This window comes from Sorex fumeus, unplaced genomic scaffold (assembly GCF_029834395.1).
Source record: "Sorex fumeus unplaced genomic scaffold, SorFum_2.1 ptg000047l, whole genome shotgun sequence".
Taxonomy (NCBI): Eukaryota; Metazoa; Chordata; class Mammalia; order Eulipotyphla; family Soricidae; genus Sorex; species Sorex fumeus.
In genome coordinates this window covers 4804545-4824205 of record NW_026606104.1, presented here as the reverse complement: position 1 = coordinate 4824205, position 19661 = coordinate 4804545, and the positions used below count along the sequence as shown (strand labels likewise).

General features: G+C 47.1%; 1 non-coding gene across 1 annotated transcript; it reads right to left on the bottom strand.

Moving 5' to 3' along the window:
- Positions 1-9128: 9128 nt before the first annotated feature.
- Positions 9129-9261, bottom strand: LOC130032230 (small nucleolar RNA SNORA36 family). The gene has a single exon (XR_008793780.1). It is a non-coding gene; the product is annotated as a small nucleolar RNA SNORA36 family (small nucleolar RNA).
- Positions 9262-19661: the final 10400 nt, after the last annotated feature.

Sequence of the window (19661 nt, the reverse complement as noted above, 5' to 3'; positions counted from 1 at the left end):
CTCCGGGGACTAGAGAGAGGCAGGCCCTACTGGACTACAACTCCCGGCATGCCGCGGAGGGGCCAGGGCCACGCAATCTAGCGTGGGCCGAATAGCAGGAGACGAGCCCCGCTGATTGGCTATGTCCCCTCGTGCGAGCCTAGGCCCTGGGACAGGCAGCCAATGGGAGAGCGGCGCCCAGGGCCGTAGATTTAGAATGAGTTCGAGTGAGCCGAGGATGAGCCGAGGGCGTGGTCCCGCCGCCGTAACAGTGGAAACCAATCGGGCTGGGCATGCGGTCCCCTCTCGCCCAGCTAGTCAAGCTACTCCGCAACAGAATTTTCGTCATCTTTCGGTTCGTCAGAATGACGTGAAAGTAACCCCAGCAGTCCTAGGTTTGAAACTTTATGATGTCTTTAACTTCTGGGTTCTCTGATCCAGCGTTAGCTTTCTGTTGACTAAGTGAGGATAGTGTATTGAGGTAATGTATTTAAGGTGCTTAAAGGACTTAAGAGAGACTTAGAACATAAGCTAGCTGCCCTCTCTCTCTCTCTCTCTCTCTCTCTCTCCCCCTCATTTCCCTCCCTCCCCTCCTCCTCCTTCTCCCTCCCTCTCTCTTTTGCCCCCTCCCCTCTCCCTCTCTCTCATGCCTTCTCCCTCTCCCCGCCCCGCCCCACACACACCCTTACCAGTCTTATCGGTTCCTATCTTATCGGCTCTTTCTCCACTATCACCCCCAATAAATTGACCTCTCTGAGGCTGGTGAGAGTACAGCCTGTAGGACTCTTGCCTTGCACCCCAGGTTTCAACCACATATAGTCCTCCAATCCCCACCAGGACTGATCCCTGAACAGAGATCTGATTTAGCCCTGAGCACCGCCAGGTGTGCCTCACAACACACACACACACACCAAAAAAGTTAATCATATGGAAAATTGCCTAAAACTCCAGATCACATGATAAAAATGGGTCTGGTCATTTTGGGTTCAAAAGCGTTGTCTGAAGAGACCCCCACTTCATCGTTGCTCATCGCTATACTAATTATCAAAGCAATTAGACAAGAGAACGTTTTGAATTGTCAGGACCCCAGGTTCAGTCCCAGGGACTGACATCCTCTCCCAGCACTCCCAGCTGTGGTCCCAAAACAAAAGCCAAAATATCTCTATTTCAGATGGAGATATGATATCTACTGAAAATTTTCAAGAGGGGCCAGAGTAATAGTACATGGGGTTGGGTGTTTGCCCTGCACAGGGCCAACCTGGGTTTAAACCTCCGCATCCCATATGGTTCCTCCCCCAGCACCGCCAGGAGTAATTCCTAAGAGCAGAGCCAGGAGAGTAACCCCTGAGTATCGCCAAGTGTGACCCAAAAAGAGAAAGAAAGAAAGAAAGAAAGAAAGAAAGAAAGAAAGAAAGAAAGAGAGAAAATTTGCAAGAAAGCTAGAGAGCTAACAAACTGCAATGAACAATATCAAAAAGGAAATGAAAGAAATTCCATTTTCAGTAATAAAGTAACAAAATACCTAAAAATAAAATGTAAGGGCTGGACAGATAATACAGTGAGTAGGTCATTTGCCTAGCACACTGCTGACCAAGGTTCAATCCCTTGTACCCTATATGGTCCCCAAGCTAGGAGAATTCCTCAGGGAGGAGCTAGGAGTAATCCTTGATCATTGGCAGAGCCTGGCAAGCTCCCCGTGATGTATTCGATATGCCAGACACAGTAACAACAAAGTCTCCAATGGAGACGTTACTGGGCCCGCTCGAGCAATTGCAAAAGACAAAACAAAAATAACACCTGAGCACCACCAGGTGTGGCCCAAAACCCATTAAAATAAAAACAGGATGTAATCAATTAAGTAAAAGAGCAGTGTACTATAGCACAGCGGGTAGGGCGTTTGCTTTGCACGCAGCCGACCCGGGTTCGATTCCCAGCATCCCATATGGTCCCCTGAGCACCGCCAGGAGTAACTCCTGAGTGCAGAGCCAGGAGTAACCTCTGTGCATCGTCAGGTGTGACCCAAAAAGCAAAATTTAAAAAAAAATCAGTGTATTGAAAATTATGAAACATTTTTTTAAGTTTTCTAAAGAAAACGCCAGGAGCTATGGTACAACATGTACCTGTTGGTACAACATGTACACTGGCCTTGTATACAGGTGACCCAGTTCATTTCCCAGCATCCTATATGGTCCCCCAGGTACTGCCAGTAGTAATTCCTCAGTGCAGAGCCAGGAGTAACCAGTGAGCATCTCCAGGTATGGAAGGAAAAAAAATTTTCTAAAGAAACCCTAAATTTTGACAAACATCCCACCTTAGTGGGTGAATCAATATCACCTAGAGGAGGGGCCAGAGCAATAGTACAGCTAGGAGGGACAACATTGGTTTTATCCCAGGAGTCCCATATGGTCCCCCGAGCAACACCTGGAGTGATTTCTGAGTGCAGAGCCAGGGAATGACCCAGTTTCAGGACTTACTACATAGCTGACATCATAATATTTTTAAAGACTCATAATAAATCTTTCAGTATCAATATTGCAAACCACAATGCCCAAAAGGAGTGTGTATAAGTGTGTGTGAAAGACAGAGACAAAGACAGACAGAAGAAAAGGCCTGCCATATAAGCTGGCAGGGGGTGAGGGGTGATGGGAGGGAACCTGGGGACACTGGTGCTGGGAAATATACACTGGTGGAGGGATGGTATTGGAGTACTATATGACTGAAATCAAACCATGAACAGCTTTCTGAGGGTCTATCTCCCAGTGATTCAATAAAAAAAGTTTTAAAAAATTTTTTTAAAAGGCTCATAATAAAAACTTTTAGATCCAGCGTAAGAAATGACATAGAGATCACTGCAACAGAATCCAAGCATCTAGAAATAAACATAGACAACCAACAGAATGTCACTGAAGAGAGCGAGTTCCAGATAGTGTGGAGTAAAGTCCCCTTGCATGTGGCCCATCCCAGTTTAATTTTGTGTGGCTCAAAACTACACGCACGCACACATACATACACACCCACAAACTTTCTCTTTCACAGAGGAAAAAAAAGACTCTTCGGTCTATAGAAAGAGTAGAGAGGTTAAGGAACTTGCCTTGCACGCAGCATATCCCCAAGATTTAGCATCCCCCAAGTACCACGAGGAGTTATCCTTGAACACAATCCCAGAAGTAAGCACTGAGCACCACCAGGAGAGAGGGGAGAAGCAGGAGAAAAAGGAGGAAGAAAAGGAAGAAGGACAAAGAAGAGGAGGAGGAGGAGGAGGAGGAGGAAGAGGAAGAAGAAGGAAGAAGTAGAGGAGGAAAAACTTGGTACTGAGGCAAGTGGGTTTCCACAGGAACTCGATGGGAGCCAGACAGCACAGTTAGTAAGGCATTTGCCTCGCATGCAACCAACCTAGGTTCAATCCCCTGCACCCCATATGATTTCATGAGCCCTGCCGAAAGTGATCCCTGAGTGCAGAACCAGGAGGAAGCCCTGAGTACCTCCAGGTATGACCCCCCACCAAGAAAAAGAATAAAATTTGATCTCTGTTTATATCATATAAATATATATTATTTTATTGAGGTACCAGGACTTGTAATTCTGGTAAGTATGCTTTCCATACATCCATCCATCATTCCCACACCATACCCATCCCCAGAGAGCCTGCTTACCCGCCACAGTGCCCCAGGGCCCCTCCATGGCAGCGTTGTTCTATAGACAAAACCTCCAGTCCTGATAACTTTGGCCTTTGTCATCCCCTTGCTGTGTTTTTTTATATTCCACACATGAGCAAGATTTTGTTTTTTGGTAACAGCTAGCAGTGCTCTGGATTTACTCTTAGCACTGTGCTCAGGGATCACTCTTGGTGGGTTCGGAACCATATGAGGTGCTGGGAATCAACCCAGGTCTAGTGTGTCAAGCCCTATACCATCTTTCAGGCTCCAAGAGATTTTTTTTTTAGTTGTGGAGGTAGTGACAAATATACACATATAAATTATTAAAGCTAACCTGAAAATCCACTACATATTTTTGTTTCTTTTGGAGATTGCTTCTGATGGGACTTGGGGGACCATATGTGATACTGCAGATCAAACCTGGGTCAGCCATTTACAAAACAAGCACCCTAAACCCACTGTACTATCTCTCTGGCCCCTCATCATCGCAACATATTTTTTCAATAACTCAAAATTAACATATGTGACCAGGAGTTGGCAGAGTGGCCAAAGACAGACAAAGAAATTAAAGGAATTTTTCCTGTAGATTTTGATGGATCTACTGCTTTCCTGGAAATTTTGGAAGGAGAGAGAGTTCAATGGTCTGAGCATGTGCTTTGCATGTAGAAGGCCCAAATTTAATCCCCAGTACCATATAGTACCCTGAGCACCACCAGTAATGACTACTGAGTACAGGTAGGTATGGCCTAAAAATAGAAAAAGAAAGAAAGAAAGAAAGAAAGAAAGAAAGAAAGAGAGAGAGAGAGAGAGAGAGAGAGAGAGGAAGGAAGGAAGGAAGGAAGGAAGGAAGGAAGGAAGGAAGGAAGGAAGGGAGGGAGGGAGGGAAGGAGGGAGGGAGAAGAAGGGAGGAAGGAGGAGGGAGGGAGGGAGGGAGGGAAGAAAAAGATGGAAGGAAGGAAAATTAGAAAAATAATGGAATCTCATGATAAAACCAAAAGCTTGGTGGTTCGTGCCCACCCAGGGATTCCAGATGTGTAAACACAAAAAGGGCAGCTCTATCTCTCTGTCTCCCACATTCAGTAGTCTCATGCCACTTCCCCCACCCAGGGAGGTCAATGGCGATGGGTAAGCGAAAGAAGGAATGAAGACCAAGTTGGTATCAATTGCAGTTTATTCCAATCTCCTCTCCAGACTCCTCCGATTCCCCTTCTGCTTCTCTTTCTCCAGCCCCCTTCATTCTCCTTCTTGCTTCCCCCTCATTCTTCTTCAGGCCTCCGGATCTGACTCTGCCTCCCTCCACTCTTACAGTCTTAGTTTATATAGCAATCACATAGGGCAGTGATACAAAGGTGGGTTGAACATTAACAAATCAACAAAGAGCGGTAAAACCAGTCCTCCAGGAGATTAACTCAAGGACAAAAATCTCATCTAAGGAGATTACTCTAGATTATTAGGAGATCTGCTCAAGGGTAGGATCCCAACGAGGGTATGACACTTTCTTCTTTCCTCAACTAGCAATCCCCTTAAATACTTGTAGTAAATCTACTTCTAATATTTCTAGCAATGTCATTCTGTATGAGCACAGTAAGAGATATAAATTTAAGGTTCGGTTCTTCCTGAGGACATCTCACTATATATTCCAGACCGCAGTCCTCAGGCCAGGTTAGTCTTCCTAACCCCAGCAGGGTCCTAATCTCATCGTTACTTTTGGATCATGACAGCATTTGTCCATGATCATGTGCTCAACTTATAACTGAGTATTGTGGCGCTTTGGCCTGGCCCATTTTGATGCCAGGGTAGCTCACAGATTGGCCTGGGTCCATTAGTCCCTTGTCGGGACCCTGCTTTTGGGGTGCTAGGTACTAAGGGCAACTGAGTCGAGAGAGCAGATGCCCAGGAGTAAATATTACTGGAGTCAATCAACTCTGAAGTTACAAAGCATAAAATTAACTGTCTTCCTGTGCCCATACAAAAAGGACATTGCTTTAAGGTAAACTAAGTTCCCTGCAGCAGGACTGAAAGGACAAACTCAGTGTTATCCTACAGACCATCAGCTCTGGAAATTTCTTCTGTAGGTTCATTTTTTGCTTTATTTTGTTTTGTTTTGTTTTTGAGCCATCCAGCAGAGCACAGGGCTTACTCCAGGTTCCATTCAAAATTACTCCTGGCAGGGTTGGAGGGACTATATGGGATCCTGGGGATTGAACCCAAGTGGCTGTTTACCAAGGCAACAGTTGCCCTACCCTCTGTACTACTCCAGCCCCCAGAACGTAAGTTTCTTATTATTTCTTTTTGGTTACACATAGCAGAGTTTGGGAGCTATTCCCAACTCAGTGACCAGGGGACCAGGCAGTGCGAGAGCAAGCACACTAATTTACCCTTGAGCCATCACTCCAGCTGAGGAATATGATTTTAAAAGTACACTGAGGGGCTGGAGACGTGGGACAGGAGGTAGGACACTTATCTTGTATGTAGCCAGCCCAGATTAGATCCCCAGCACCCAATGTGGATCCCCGAGCTCTCCAGCTAGTAATCCCTGGACACAACCAGGAGTATAATCCCTGAGCCTCGCAGGGTGTGCCACAAAAACCTAAAAAAAAAAAAAAAAAAAAAAAGGGTTGGGCAGGAGAAGGCAATGACTAATCCATGGAGAAATAAGGCTCTCTCTGACGTAATATCACTGATTTATTGTTGGATAAAATAATTATTATGAAATTGTGTGGCAGAAATTAAAAGATACTAAAGCAATAGTGCAGCATACTTAAGAACAAACGTAGATAAGAGCAACTTCTTCAATCCAGTCCATCCATCACAACACTGAATTGATCCATTGTCATAGAATGGGGAAAAATCTGCCTAAGATGTATCCTTAGGTCCTTTAGAACCAGCCATACCCTTGTGTGGGACGGGGACAAGCACATGGAAGCCCTGAAGTATGAGGGGCAACGAATGTAAGTCCACACACCCAGCACGCACTCTGATTTCTTTCTCCTGTACACTAGGAGACTCACACAGGAGAATATCAGGTTTGCTTGTTGGTTGCTGGCCAATTTTTGCTATTACAAAACATGTTGGGTAAAAAGACAACATGTCTTAGCTCTTGGACAAACAGAGCATCCAGCATTTTTGCTTGAGGAGTTTTTCTTTTGGTTTGGTTTTGGGGCCACACCAGCAGTGCTTGGGCTTACTCCTGTCTCTGTGCCCAAGGATCACTCCTGGCACGGCTCAGGGGACCATATACGGTACCAGGGGTTGAACCCTAGTAAAAGCATACAAGGTAAGCACCCTATCTGCTGTACTATATCTCCAGCCCCACTTATCACTTGAAATTCTCTTGCTTTTGTAATAGCACAAATATTTAGGAGGACATACTAAGGTCCCTTCCACTTGGCAACTAGCTCATCAGAATGGAATTTGTTATCAGTTTTTAGTAAGGTTAGGATCAAGTGACAAGAATACCCTGGTAACTTCAGTACAGATCTTAAGAAACTTTTCTTTTTTTGTTTTTGTTTTTGTTTTGGCATCATACCGGGCTCTGAGGTCAGGAATCACACCTGACAGTTATTCCTGAGTTACTCCTGCCTCTGTCTAAGGAATTACTCCTGGGAGTGCTTGAGGGAGCATATGAGGTCTCGGAGATCAAAATGGTCAGCCAGGTGCAGAACTAGCACCCTATGTGCTCTGCTGTACTCTCCCTCCAGCGCTTAACTTATCTTCTGGTCCCATTTACATCAGCGATTTAACCTGTTGGCTGAGAGAAATGCTGAAGGTTGGCTACGAACAGATGAGGCAGCTCCCACATCAACTGAGAAATGGTCTAGGGTGACCTCAGGCTCTCACCTGTGAAATGAAGTCAGCCAGGTGGCCTGCGGGAAGCCTCTTGTCCCTTGTTTCTGCTCAAGTGTGACCTGCATTCAGCCTTCCAGCCCACCCCCTCCTAGGCTGGGAGACGCATGCTTCCTGAAACTTCGTCTTGAACACTGAGGGTATGCCAGTGTAATGACTCTAGATGTGGACATTTCCCACACCCGTGTCATCTTTTCCACACAGATTCATTGCCGCCTCTGACTGGTCTGGTCTGGAGCAAACACCTGGCTTGTAGCCTGGCTCTAGGGTTCGCTTGAAGTTCAAGGCATTCTTTACAGCAGCGGCATGCAAGTGGGCCTGTCTTGTCCATTGAACTGTCCCTTTGACTTCCTGTTTCAGCAGCTTGATCTTGATTGTTAAGTCTTCTAAAAGTAAGAGTTTATGGGGCCGGAGCAATAGCACAGCAAGGAAGGTGCTTACCTTGTATGCGGCTGACCCAGATCCCCAGCGTCCCATATGGTTCTCCAGGCACCACCAGGAGTAATCCTTGAGCATAACCAGTTGTGACCCCAAAACAAAAAAGAATAGTAAAAGTGAGGGTTTAGCTGACTTTTGAATCATCTTTGTTACATCAGGGGCACATTGGTTCATGGGGGAAAAAAAAAGAGGTTAATGGAGGCTGGCAATATTCTGATGCCAATCCAATCCCTGACATCACATAGGGGTCCCCAGGCACTGCTGGGAGTGATCCATGAGCAAAGAGCCAGGATTAACCTTAAGCATAGCCATGAATGGCCCAAAGTCTTCCCAAGTTAAATTTTTTTAAGAGTGACAGACTGGACAGATAGTTAAACTGCCTTCACATGACTGACCCAGGTTCAATTTCTGGCAGCACAGATAGTCCCCTGTGCCCCACCCCTCACCACCCAGGTGTGACCCCTGAGCACAAAGAGTAAACCTTGAGTACCACTAGGTGTATGCCCAAAACAAAACAAAATATTTTTTTCAAGGGCTATTTTAGTTCTCCTGGCCTGAGGTTGAGGATTCATGTTTGTATATTTTCCTTTGGGCCTGAGCAACAATCAGCTGGTAGAATGCTTGTCTTGGACATGACCAACCCAAGTTTGATCCCTGGCACCCTATCTGGTTCCCCGAGCCCTATCAGGAGTTATTCCTAAACATAGAGCCAGGAGTAAGCTCTGAGCTCTGCCAGGTGTGGCCCAAAACAAAATGAAAAACAGAAAAATAAGAAAGACTTCCTTTAACTTCTCATCATTAACAGCCCTCTAAGTAGCAACCAGGAACTGGAGCGATAGCACAGCAGGTAGGAAGTTTGCCTTGCACGCATCCGACCTAGGTTCGATCTCCAGCATCCTGTGTGGTCCCCTGAGCACCACCAGGAGTAATTCCTGAGTGCATGAGCCAGGTGTAATCCCTGTGCATTTCTTGGTATGACTCAAAAAGCAAAAATAATAATATAATAATAAAATTAAAAAATAAAGAGTAATCATACAGCTTCCCAGTCTCCTGTTATCTCTTCCTCATCCCAACTTGGTTCCAATCAGCTGATTGGCTGTTGGCTGTTAAATCAGATGGCACTGATTTGGTTGGTTCTGCTGATCAAAATTCAACTGTATGAGCTGTGTAGATGCTGTGCTCAGATTTTTTTTCTTTCTTTCATTTTTCTTTTCTAGGTTAGGAGGAAATGAATAGAGACATACCTTCTGCCCAGATATTCCTCCCAGACCTTGTCTTAATGTCCCAAAGTTTAATTACTAGGACAGGGACGCAGCCCTGAACTAGGCTCAACACTTTGGTTTGTGCCCAGACCTTTCTCCTTGGGGTGCAACTATTGCACATCCACCCAATTTAGCACAAAGAGAGAGCCAAGAATATCTCTATAATTTTTTTCTTTTGATGGGGAGAAAGTAGGGGGAGTAGGGTCATACCTGGCCATGCTCAGGGGCTATTCTGTCTCAGTACTTAGGAGTGACCCCTGGCAGGGGACTACAAGTGGTGCCAGGGAATGAGCTTCCTTTTTTTTTTTTTTTTCGCTTTTGCTTTTTAGGTCACACCTGGAGGTGCAGAGGGGTTACTTACTCTTTGCACTTGGGAATGACTCCTGGTGGTGCTGGGGGACCATATGGGATGCTGGGAATCGAACCCAGGTTGGCCGCGTGCAAGGCAAATACCCTACCCACTGTGCTATTGCTCCAGCCCCTGAAGAACTTCTGAGAAATTTCCTTTCCATTTTTTTTTCCCAGTGGGGAGAAACACAGTTACTCCTGGCACTGTGCTCAAGGTTAACTCCTGGGGGTGCTCAGGGATTGAACTTGGTTGAGATGCATACAAGGTAAGAGCCTTACCCTTGTCCTATCTCTAGCCCAACATGACGTTTTTTTTGGTGGGGGTGACACCCAGCAATGCTCAGGGGTTACTCCTGGCTCTGCACTCAGGAATCACTCTTGAAAGTGCTTGGGGGACCATATGGGATGCTGGGGATTGAACCTGGGTTGGCCAGGTGCAAAGCAAGTACCCTCCCTGCTGTACTATGATGCTCAGGCCCCAACACATTCTTTCTTAGTGAGGCCTTTAATTTCTCCTCCATGGGGAGGACATGAGCTGCCTGAAAGACCCAGGGTGACTCAGGTGAGCATAGAGAGCAACACTGACCCTTTAGGGTTACAACAGCATGAAACAATACCCTGCAAAGTCTTATCATTTACTGTCCTGCGGGCTGGCTCAAAGCTCAAAGCAGAACTCTGAGCAAGAGTGAACTCTTTGCAGCTGGAGATTCCAGATTCAGTTCTTGGGAGGGAGCACTGGGGTGGCCCAATAACGAACAAATAAAGGAGGTATATTCTCATGCATAGGTTCTTTAGGGGGGAACCTTGAAAACATTATGCTGAGATAAAATGTTACACAAAGACAAGGGCTAGATTGTTTCCACTCATATGATTTCAGGAGGGAGTGAGTAAGCCCAGACAAATTCATGGAGACGTGGGGCTGGTCAGAGTTCAGCGAGTAGGGGAGGTGCTTACCTTGCATTGCGGCTCACCAGCTACACCCTGCATCTCTGAATCTCTAGAACTTTTGGGAAAGTGCAGGTCCCTACTTTGGTGTTCAAATTTTTCTTTTTGCTTTTCTTTGTTACCCTGCAAGAATCCCGCTCTCCCTGTTACTGCCGGTGCCCTCCTCCCAGCGGATGATCTGGGCCAGCAGAAACAAGCTTGGAGTACGGCTTTCTGCTCCGCCGGGTTTGGGGGAGAAGAGGGCGAAGTGAGGGAGAGGCGGAGTCGCGGCCCGAGCAAATCTCTGGGCTGCCTTAGGATCAGGAGAGGGCGGGCAGGGGCGGAGGGGGCGGGCTAGGGCGGGTCCTGGAGCGAAACGAGCGGGGTGGGCGGAGCCAAGCCTGCAGGTGAGGGGCGGGGTCGTTATGTAAGAATGAGGAGGGGCGTGCCGAATGGTGTGGGCGTGGTCACGCCGCTTAGGGGCGGGTCTCGGCTCGAATGGGCGAGGCCGGCCGGCGGGTGGCGCGGTGGTCAGGCTTCTTGGGGGTGGGGCGGTGCGGGGCCGGTTCCAGAGCTGGCGGGAGACCCCGCAGTCGTCGCTGGTGTGATGGGACCTAGGGAGGCGCGGGAGGGGGCGCCTGCAGCGCTCCAGCGACCCCCGCTGGTCGGCCCGCGCTATCTTTAGGATGAGGACCCGCGGGTGTTCTCTAGTTTGGAAAATAAAAGTGGCCTTGAGGACAGTATGTGCACAAGAGCGCATGAGCCGGTGTGTACTGGCAGGAAAGTGCGGGGTCTGGTGCGTGGAAGAGTGTTTCCGTGTTTGGGTATGCGTGGATCGTGTGTGTGTGTGTTCGGGTTGGAGGGGTGTGCAAGGGTGGGAAGTGGGACCTGCACACTTGTGCCTGTGTGCGTGTGTTCTAGAACTAAGTGGTCTCTGTCCTGGATATCGTTCGGCTTTGCTATCTTCTGTAACCCTCGCCCACAGCGCTTTTCCTCCTGGTCTCTTCTGTGTCCTGACAGAGTCCAGTGACATGCTTGGCATGCTATATTTGATCACTTGACTTCCCATTAATCCTCGAGTTGCTTGAGCGGGCGCCAGTAACGTCTCCATTTTTCCCTGTGGCATGCTAGTGTAGCCCAATGGCGTCTGTTCGTTCTAGGAACACGAAGAGCCACAAACCGATCGTTCATGATCTTGATGAAGCAGTCTGACCATCTGGTAGGTGGGTGGCCGCACGGTCTTTTGACATCCTGTAGAATCCAGTCGGTAACAGCTCTAGTCCAGCGGTCATCTTTAAATCTCATTACGTGACCAGCCTATCTGATTTTTGACAGTTTGCCAAACGAGACAGCGTCCCTGATTCTTGATTGTCGATGGAGGTCGGAACTCCGAATTCTTTCTTTCATTTGAGTGAAACGTGATATTCCAAGCATAGCTCTTTCAATTCCTCTTTGGGAGACCTGAATAGCGTTCTCATCCTGTTTGCATAGGGCCCAGGTCTCTGAGGCGTATGTTAATGCAGGAAGAGCAGTGGAATCCAAGAGATGTGCCCGGAGCCAGAGGTTCTTCATCCTCTTAGCTATTTCTTCGATGTTCTTGAAGGCGGTCCAAGCCGCTCTCTTCCTCCTGCGCAGCTCGGGTGCCAGGTCATTTGTCATGTTGACTTCTCGACCTAGGTACACATAGCTGTTACATTCAGAGATGGTCGTTCCGTTGAGAGCAAATGGGGCGTCAGGAACAAGGCTGTTTCTCATAAACATTGTCTTCGTAAGATTCAGCTGTAGTCCTACCTTTCCACACTCACGGTCAAAGTCAGCCAGCATTTGTGCCGCTTGGCTGACGTTTGGTGTTATTAAAACAATGTCATCAGCAAAGCGGAGGTGGTGTAGTTGCCGACCATCTATCTTCACTCCCATTGCTTCCCATTCCAGTTGCCGCATGATGTTCTCGAGGGTGACACTGAAGAGTTTCGGTGAAATGGTATCACCCTGCCGAACCCCTCTCTTGACATCAATGATTACTTCTTTGTAGAATGGTGAGATCCTGGTAGTGAATCCGTAATACAGCTCACAGAGGATCTTGATGTATTGAGCTTGAATGCCCTGATTGGCTAGGACATGCTGTATTTATTTTCTTTTATTTACTTGTTTTTGTTTTGGGGCCACACTTGGCAGTGCTCACGACTTGCCCTTCCCCCTCTGCACTCGGGAATCACTCCTGGTTGTGCTCAGGGGACCATTTGGGGATATCAAAGATCAAGCCCAGGTCTGCCACATGCTAGGCAAGGGCCTTACCCACTATACTATCTCTTCAGCCCCTCTTTTATTTAGTTTTAGTTTTGGGCCACAGCCAGCGGTGCTCAGGGCTTACTCCTGGCAGGCTTGGAGGAGTTATGTGGGATTGAACCAGGTTGGCTGCACACAAGACAAGTACCCTGCCCTGACCAGGCATGTGGTGGGCCCTGCGTTGATGCTTGTATCTGTCTGTGTGTCAGTCTCCAGGATTATGTGTGGAACTGAGGACCAGGTCGGGTAGACTCTCATCAGAAAAAGTTGAAAGCATTCCTTCCATTTGGGTCCTGGAGGTTTTTCCTTTACCCAGTTTCTGATCACTGGCCTCAGCTCTGGGCTGCCCACTTGGGTGACAAAGTGCAGTTCATCTGTGACATGGTCACCACGAACCCAGACAGCCAGACTGCTCCTGTCTGATGCAGTTCAGTAGTTAGATCAGAAAGAATGAGGGCTGTGGCTAGAGCCATCACACAGCAGGTAGGGGCACTTGCCTAGTATGTGGACAACCCGGATCCCATATGATCCCACGAACCACCAGAAGTAATCCCTGAAAACAGAGCTAGGAAAAAACACTAAGCACTACTGGGTGTGAATTCCCAAAAAAGAAAGGGGGGAGAGAGGAGAGAGTGAGGGAGAGAGAGAGAGAGAGAGGGAGAGAGAGAGAGAGAGAGAGAGAGGGAGAGAGAGAGAGGGAGAGAGAGAGAGAGAGAATGAGGGCTGATTTATGGCATCAATCCTCAGGTCCTGCTAACAAGTTGGATCTTGGGTCTCTGAGATTCTCTGAGATTCTTCCCCTCCCTAGTGGTCCTAGAGTACAGACCAGCCTAACATGCAGCAGGTATGTCCCCCCTGAGTGCACACATGCATGCGCGCGCGCACACACACACACACACACACACACAACACACAAGCACGCCTCCTCCCAGCACTGACTTCTCAGTCCTGTGACCTGTCATGTCCTCTCTGCTTCCCACTGTTGTCCATAATCCATCTTGGTTTTTTTGTTTGTTTGTTTTTTTGTTTTGGCTTTTCAGGTCACATCCGGTGATGTACAGGGGTTACTCCTGGCTTTGCTCTGGAATTACTCATGGCGGTGCTTGGGGGGGACCATGTGGGATGCTGGGAATCGAACCTGGGTCGGCCGCATGCAAGAAGAATGTTCTACCCACTGTACTATTTCTGCAGTCCCAATTCATCTTTGTTCACTTGATCACTTGATATCTCGTTACTCATCGATTTGTTCGAACGGGCGCCAGTAACGTTTCCATGCATCCCTGTTGCGTGCTAGCATAGCCCAATGGCATCTGCTCATTCTAGGAACATGAAGAGCCTCAAACTGATCGTTCAGGGTCTTGACGAAGAAGTCTGACCATCTCGTAGGTGGGTGGCCACGCAATCTTTTGACATCCCTTGGAATCCAGTCAGCAATGGCTCTAGTCCAGCAGTCGTCTCTAAATCTCATTACATGTCCAGCCCATCTGATTTTCGATGCCTTGGCAAACGAGACAGTGTCCCTGATTCTTGAGCATGAACGGAGGTCAGAATTCCGGATTCTTTCTCTCATTTGAGTGAAGCGTGATATTCCAAGCATAGCTCTTTCGATTCCTCTTTGGGAGACCTGAATAGCGTTCTCATCCTGTTTTCGTAGGGTCCAGGTCTCTGAGGCGTATGTTAGTGCAGGAAGAACAGTGGAATCAAAGAGATGTGCTCGCAGCTGGAGGTTCTTCATCCTCTTAGTTATTTTTTCGACGTTCTTAAAGGTGTTCCAAGCCACTCTCTTCCTCCTGCACAACTCAGGTGCCAGGTCATTCGTCATGTTGACTTCTCGACCTAGGTATACATAACTGTTGCATTCAGAGATGGCTGTTTCGTTGAGAGTGAATGGAACGTCAGGAACAAGACTTTCTCATGAACATTGTCTTTGAGAGATTCAGCTGTAATCCGACCTTTCCACACTCACGGTCGAAGTTGGTCAGCATTTGTGCCGCTTGGCTGATGTTTGGTGTTATTAGAACGATGTCATCAGCAAAGCGGAGTGGTGTAGTTGCTGACCATCTATCTTCACTTCCATTTCTTCCCATTCCAGTTGTCGCATGATGTTCTTGAGGGTGGCACTGAAGAGTTTCGGTGAAATAGTATCACCCTGCCAAACCCCTCTCTTGACATCAATGATCACTTCTTTGTAGAATGGTGAGATCCTGGTAGTGAATCTGTAATACAACTCACGGAGGATTCTGATGTATTGAGTTTGAACGCCCTGATTGACTAGGGCTTCAATGACCACTTCCGTCTCAACAGAATCAAAGACCTTCTTTAAATCAATGAACGTTAGACAGAGTGGTATCTTGAACTCCCGAGAAACCTTAGTGAGCTTAGTTACCATGTGGATATGGTTGACGGTGCTGAATCCTTTTCGGAACCCGACTTGCTTGCATGGTTGTCCTTCATCTAGTGTTCTGCCAATCCTATTCAGGATGACTCAAGTGAATAGTTTGTAGATGACAGACAATAGGCAGACTGGACGATAGTTGCCAATGTTGTGGATGTCTCCCTTCTTGTATAGTAGTACAGTCCTGCTGGTTTTTCATTGGGACAGAACCTTGCATTTAGACAGGTAGTGTGCGAATAGCCGAGCCAGTGTTTTGACGAGTACTGACGATAGGTTCTTCAAGTGTTCAGATCTGACCTTGTCTGAGCCAGGTGCTCTTTGTTTCTTTACCGACGAGTTGGCATGTCGGATTTTGGAAGGGAGGACGTTGGGAACAACATATCCATCCTGCGAAATTTGGTATGTGGGCAAGTGGACATGGCTATTAAAGAGATCTGAGTAGAAGTCATGAATAATCTTCTCCATTGCCCTTCTAGAAGATGTGATAGATCCATCAGGACGTCGGAGGGAAGTCATCTTGGTCTTGTAGTTGGTGAAGGACAGGCGGGCATTACGAATGTTTTTCCCTGCTTCTGCCGCATCTACCAGCACTGCTGCTCTTCTCTCTTTGAGGTCTTCCTTGATCGCTTCTCTGCACTGTTTTGCGAGCTTGGACATTTGCTTGCGGTTACCTGAGGCATTGCACCAAGCCACATTGGCGAATAAGCTCAAGAGTTTTCAAAGACAGGCTTTTTTTGTTTGTTTGTTTGTTTTTTGTTTTTTTGGTGATGCACATGGGTTATTCCTGGCTCTGCACTCAGGAATTACTCTTGACAGTGCTCAGGGGACCATATGGGATGCTGGGAATCGAACCCGGGTTGGTCACATGCAAGGCAAACGCACTACCCACTGTGCTATCGCTCCAGCCCCGACAGGCGTTTTTTTGTGGTTATCTCTCTCTTGGCATTCTTTGCACAATCATGTAGGTGCTGAACCAGTATTCCTCGTCAATGTTGTCAATGACGACATCTTCCCATGTTGCCGCAATAGTGCCAAAGAGCTCCCAGTTGCAGTTGGTTGGTTGTTCCAGGAGTTCTCTTCTTAAACTTTGCATTCCTTTCTCCCCACTCTGTGAAGTAGAATTTTGCACAAAGAAGACAGTGGTCCAATCCCGTTTGGAATTTTGGGATAATAGCAACGTCAGTCAGTCAAAACCATCAATTGAATATGATGTGTTCAGTTTCGTTGTGGAACTGTCCACTGGGAGACTCCCATGTCCAATGTTTAGATTCGGCCTTCTGGAATTGTGATGGTCTTGGTCGACATGATGAACTCAGACAGTCTGTCACCCTGTTTGTTCCATTCTAGGACATGGTTCCCAATGTGGAGTTCTTCGGCTGATCTTCTCGGTTCTATCCTGGCATTAAAATCACCAACAATGATCTTGTAGAAGGTGTGGTCTTCTTTATAGAACTTCTCCAGCTTCAACGAAGATAGAAACTGCCAGCAGTGAGCCACATCTATTCAAGTGTAATCATCTGATTTGGGTTGTTAGGCATTTGAATGAATCAATGCTCATGGCTAAGTTCATGTTGACAAGGACACCGACACCACCGACGCCTCTTTTGTCGCATGTTCCAAGGCACAGTTCTTCTCCAGTGTCGAAAACGGCGTGATGTGATTGATGCCTTCTCATCTCTGTCAGACCAATGATGTCGTACTTGATCTTTTACACTTGTACCATCAGGTCCTCGATGGATGCATCAGATGCCAGCATACAAGCATTGAAAGTACAGACAGTCATTTTTGTCTTTCTTCGTTTTGACAGCCTAGTTTGGCCTTGAGATTTTATCAGCCTCTACTTCCACATCCTTCTCAACACGGCTGTATTCAGGGTTATAAAGGATTTTGTTATAAAGGAAATTTAGACTATGTGTCTGTAGCTTTGATTTCATATTGATTTTTTTTGTTAAAAATTATGTCTTCTTACTTGAGATTTTTACTTGAGTTGTATGATTATGAGTTTGTAGTAAAACCCTATAAAAACAGGCTTTTGATAGGCCAGGGAGATAGTACAGTGGGTAGGGCATTTGCCTTTCACATGGCCAACCCAGATTCAATCCCTGCCTCCCATATAGTACCCCGAGCACCACCAGGAGTAATTCCTGAATGCAGAGAGCCAGGAGTACGCCCTGAGCATCACACAAAAAAGCAAAAAATAAAATAAATAAAATCAAAACGGGCTCTTGTCTAATGTTTCTAGTACTTGACTAGCCTAGGCGTAACTTTGAACCAGGGTTCAGCCCAGATCTGCCAGTCTGATCAGTCAGTTTAAGTAAAGGCCTTGTTCTCCTCCCACGACTTTGTCTTGGTTCACTTAAGTGAACTCCATTTACAACAACTTGTTCTGTCTTCTGTATTTAGAGCCAACAACTCCAGGCTCTCCTCAGCCCTGGGAAGTTTTACCCATGATCTCAACCCTAGCATCTGGCATTTTATCTCCTCTTTCTTTCCTCAGGAGCAGACTGGAAAGAGAAGCTACGGGATTGACTGGTGATAATTGAGGGTTTGGAGCCACATTCTCTGGACCCAGGACCCAGACCTAACACTGACGAGGTGTTCAAGCCCAGAGAATCATATCACACTGGTTCCATTAGGATAAGAGACTCATTAAAAGAGGTGAATACACCCAGGCTGTTTCAGGAGCGCATTTGGTACCAAGGTACTGGCCTGTTGCTCAGAAGTCACATAGGATGGGACCTGACCTCACATCTGTCCTGAATGACCTGATCTAAGTTTATTTTGTTTCATTTGATTTTTGAGTTGCACACAGCAATACTCAGGGGTCACTCCTAGCTCTGCACTCAGGAATCACTCTTGGCTGTGCTCCAGGGATATGGGATGTCGGGGATCAAACCTGGGTTGGCCTCATACAAAGCAAGTGCCCGACCCGCTGTTCTGCGGCTCCAGTCTCTAGCTTAGTCTAGTTTAGTTTAGTCTCTAGATCTAAGTTAAGAGGGAGAATATCCCAAGAACCTGGAGAGAGAAGGACCATGGCAGGAGTTCTGCCCTATAGGACCTCACACAAGTGGGGGCTGCAGATCAATACCTGGCTTGGCGCCCCTCTGACCCTCGCACCCAGCAGCAGCAAGATCACCACCTTCTGCCCCTGAGCAGAGTAGAGGCAGCAGCACGTGTGCTCCCTATATGATCTCACCTTCTTCTAGGGTGCCATGCTAATAGCAGTAGGGAGTTGGTGATGAGAGGCGAAGGGAGAGACCACATATCTTGAATGTCTGAAGCCTGGGTTTGACCCCAGCCCAGCATTACAAACAAAGAAGAGAGAAAGAGTGGGAGGTCTATTTTATTGTGGGGGGCACACCTGGAAGTGCTCAGGGCTTACTTCTGGCTCTGTGCTCAGAGATCACTCTTGGAGGGCTCAGGAAACCAGAAGGTACACTAGGTTCAAATTCACATCGGTCACATGTAAGGTAAGTGCCCTACTGACTATGCTATTGCTCCAGCCCTAGAGAGAGATGATTTCTATTCCAGCACACAGTCAGAGCCATGAACAGTTCCAACTATTTGTCTATTGATTTTAGTTATTCATTGGCATTTCAAGATTAGCCTATTTGATTTAAAAATCTTGAATTTCCTCCTCAAACCTATGACTTCCCTAGGCACAGTGACTAAGTAGTGAGTGGCACTACCACATACCAAAACCGACTCGTGCCTGCCAATCCTCAGGTAAGTTAGCCCCCTCCTCTCTTTCATCATATCCATCATCACCGCCAGCCTGCATGCTTCAGAATACACTTTAAGGGACCAGAGAGACAGTATAGCAGTTAAGGTACTTTCCTTGCATGCAGCTGACCTGGCTTTGACCTCCAGCACCACAGAGGAGGCCCTGAACACCGCCAGGAGTGATTCCTGAACACAGAGCCAGGAGCAAGTCTTGAGCGCTGCCAGATGTGATCCCAAAATGAAAACAAACAAAAAGTCTCAATTCTATGCTCCCTCTCCTGCCCCACTGCCTCTTCTGCCTGGATTACTTATAACATCCCCCTTCATGTCTCATGAGCCTGTTATCAACTTTCTCCCCACTAGCCACTTGTCACCCCACAGTCGTGTGCCCCAAGGCTCAGCTCCAGTCAGCAGCATCAGAGACCAACCTACCCCCCACCCACTTAAGTCCAGCTTAAGGCCTTCCTGTCACTTTTCTTCTCCTTTGCATCAAGCTCTTTCACCCCTCGAAATTTGGCATGTATACTCTCAAACCCTAGAGGAAACTCTTCACATTCCATGGTCCCTTCTTGTTCTTGAAATCCAGACTTGACTAGGATCACTTCATTATGATCTATTCGCTCTTCTCCGCACAGACTTCTCTGCTCCAGCACTACTGTTGATCCCTTCATGAACCTCAAAATCTAAAGCCATTTTTTGTTTGTGTGTGTGTGTGTTGTTGTTGTTGTTTGTTTTTTAACCATACCTAGCTGTACTCAGGATTTAGTCCTGACTCCACACTCAACAATCACTCCTGGTGGTGCT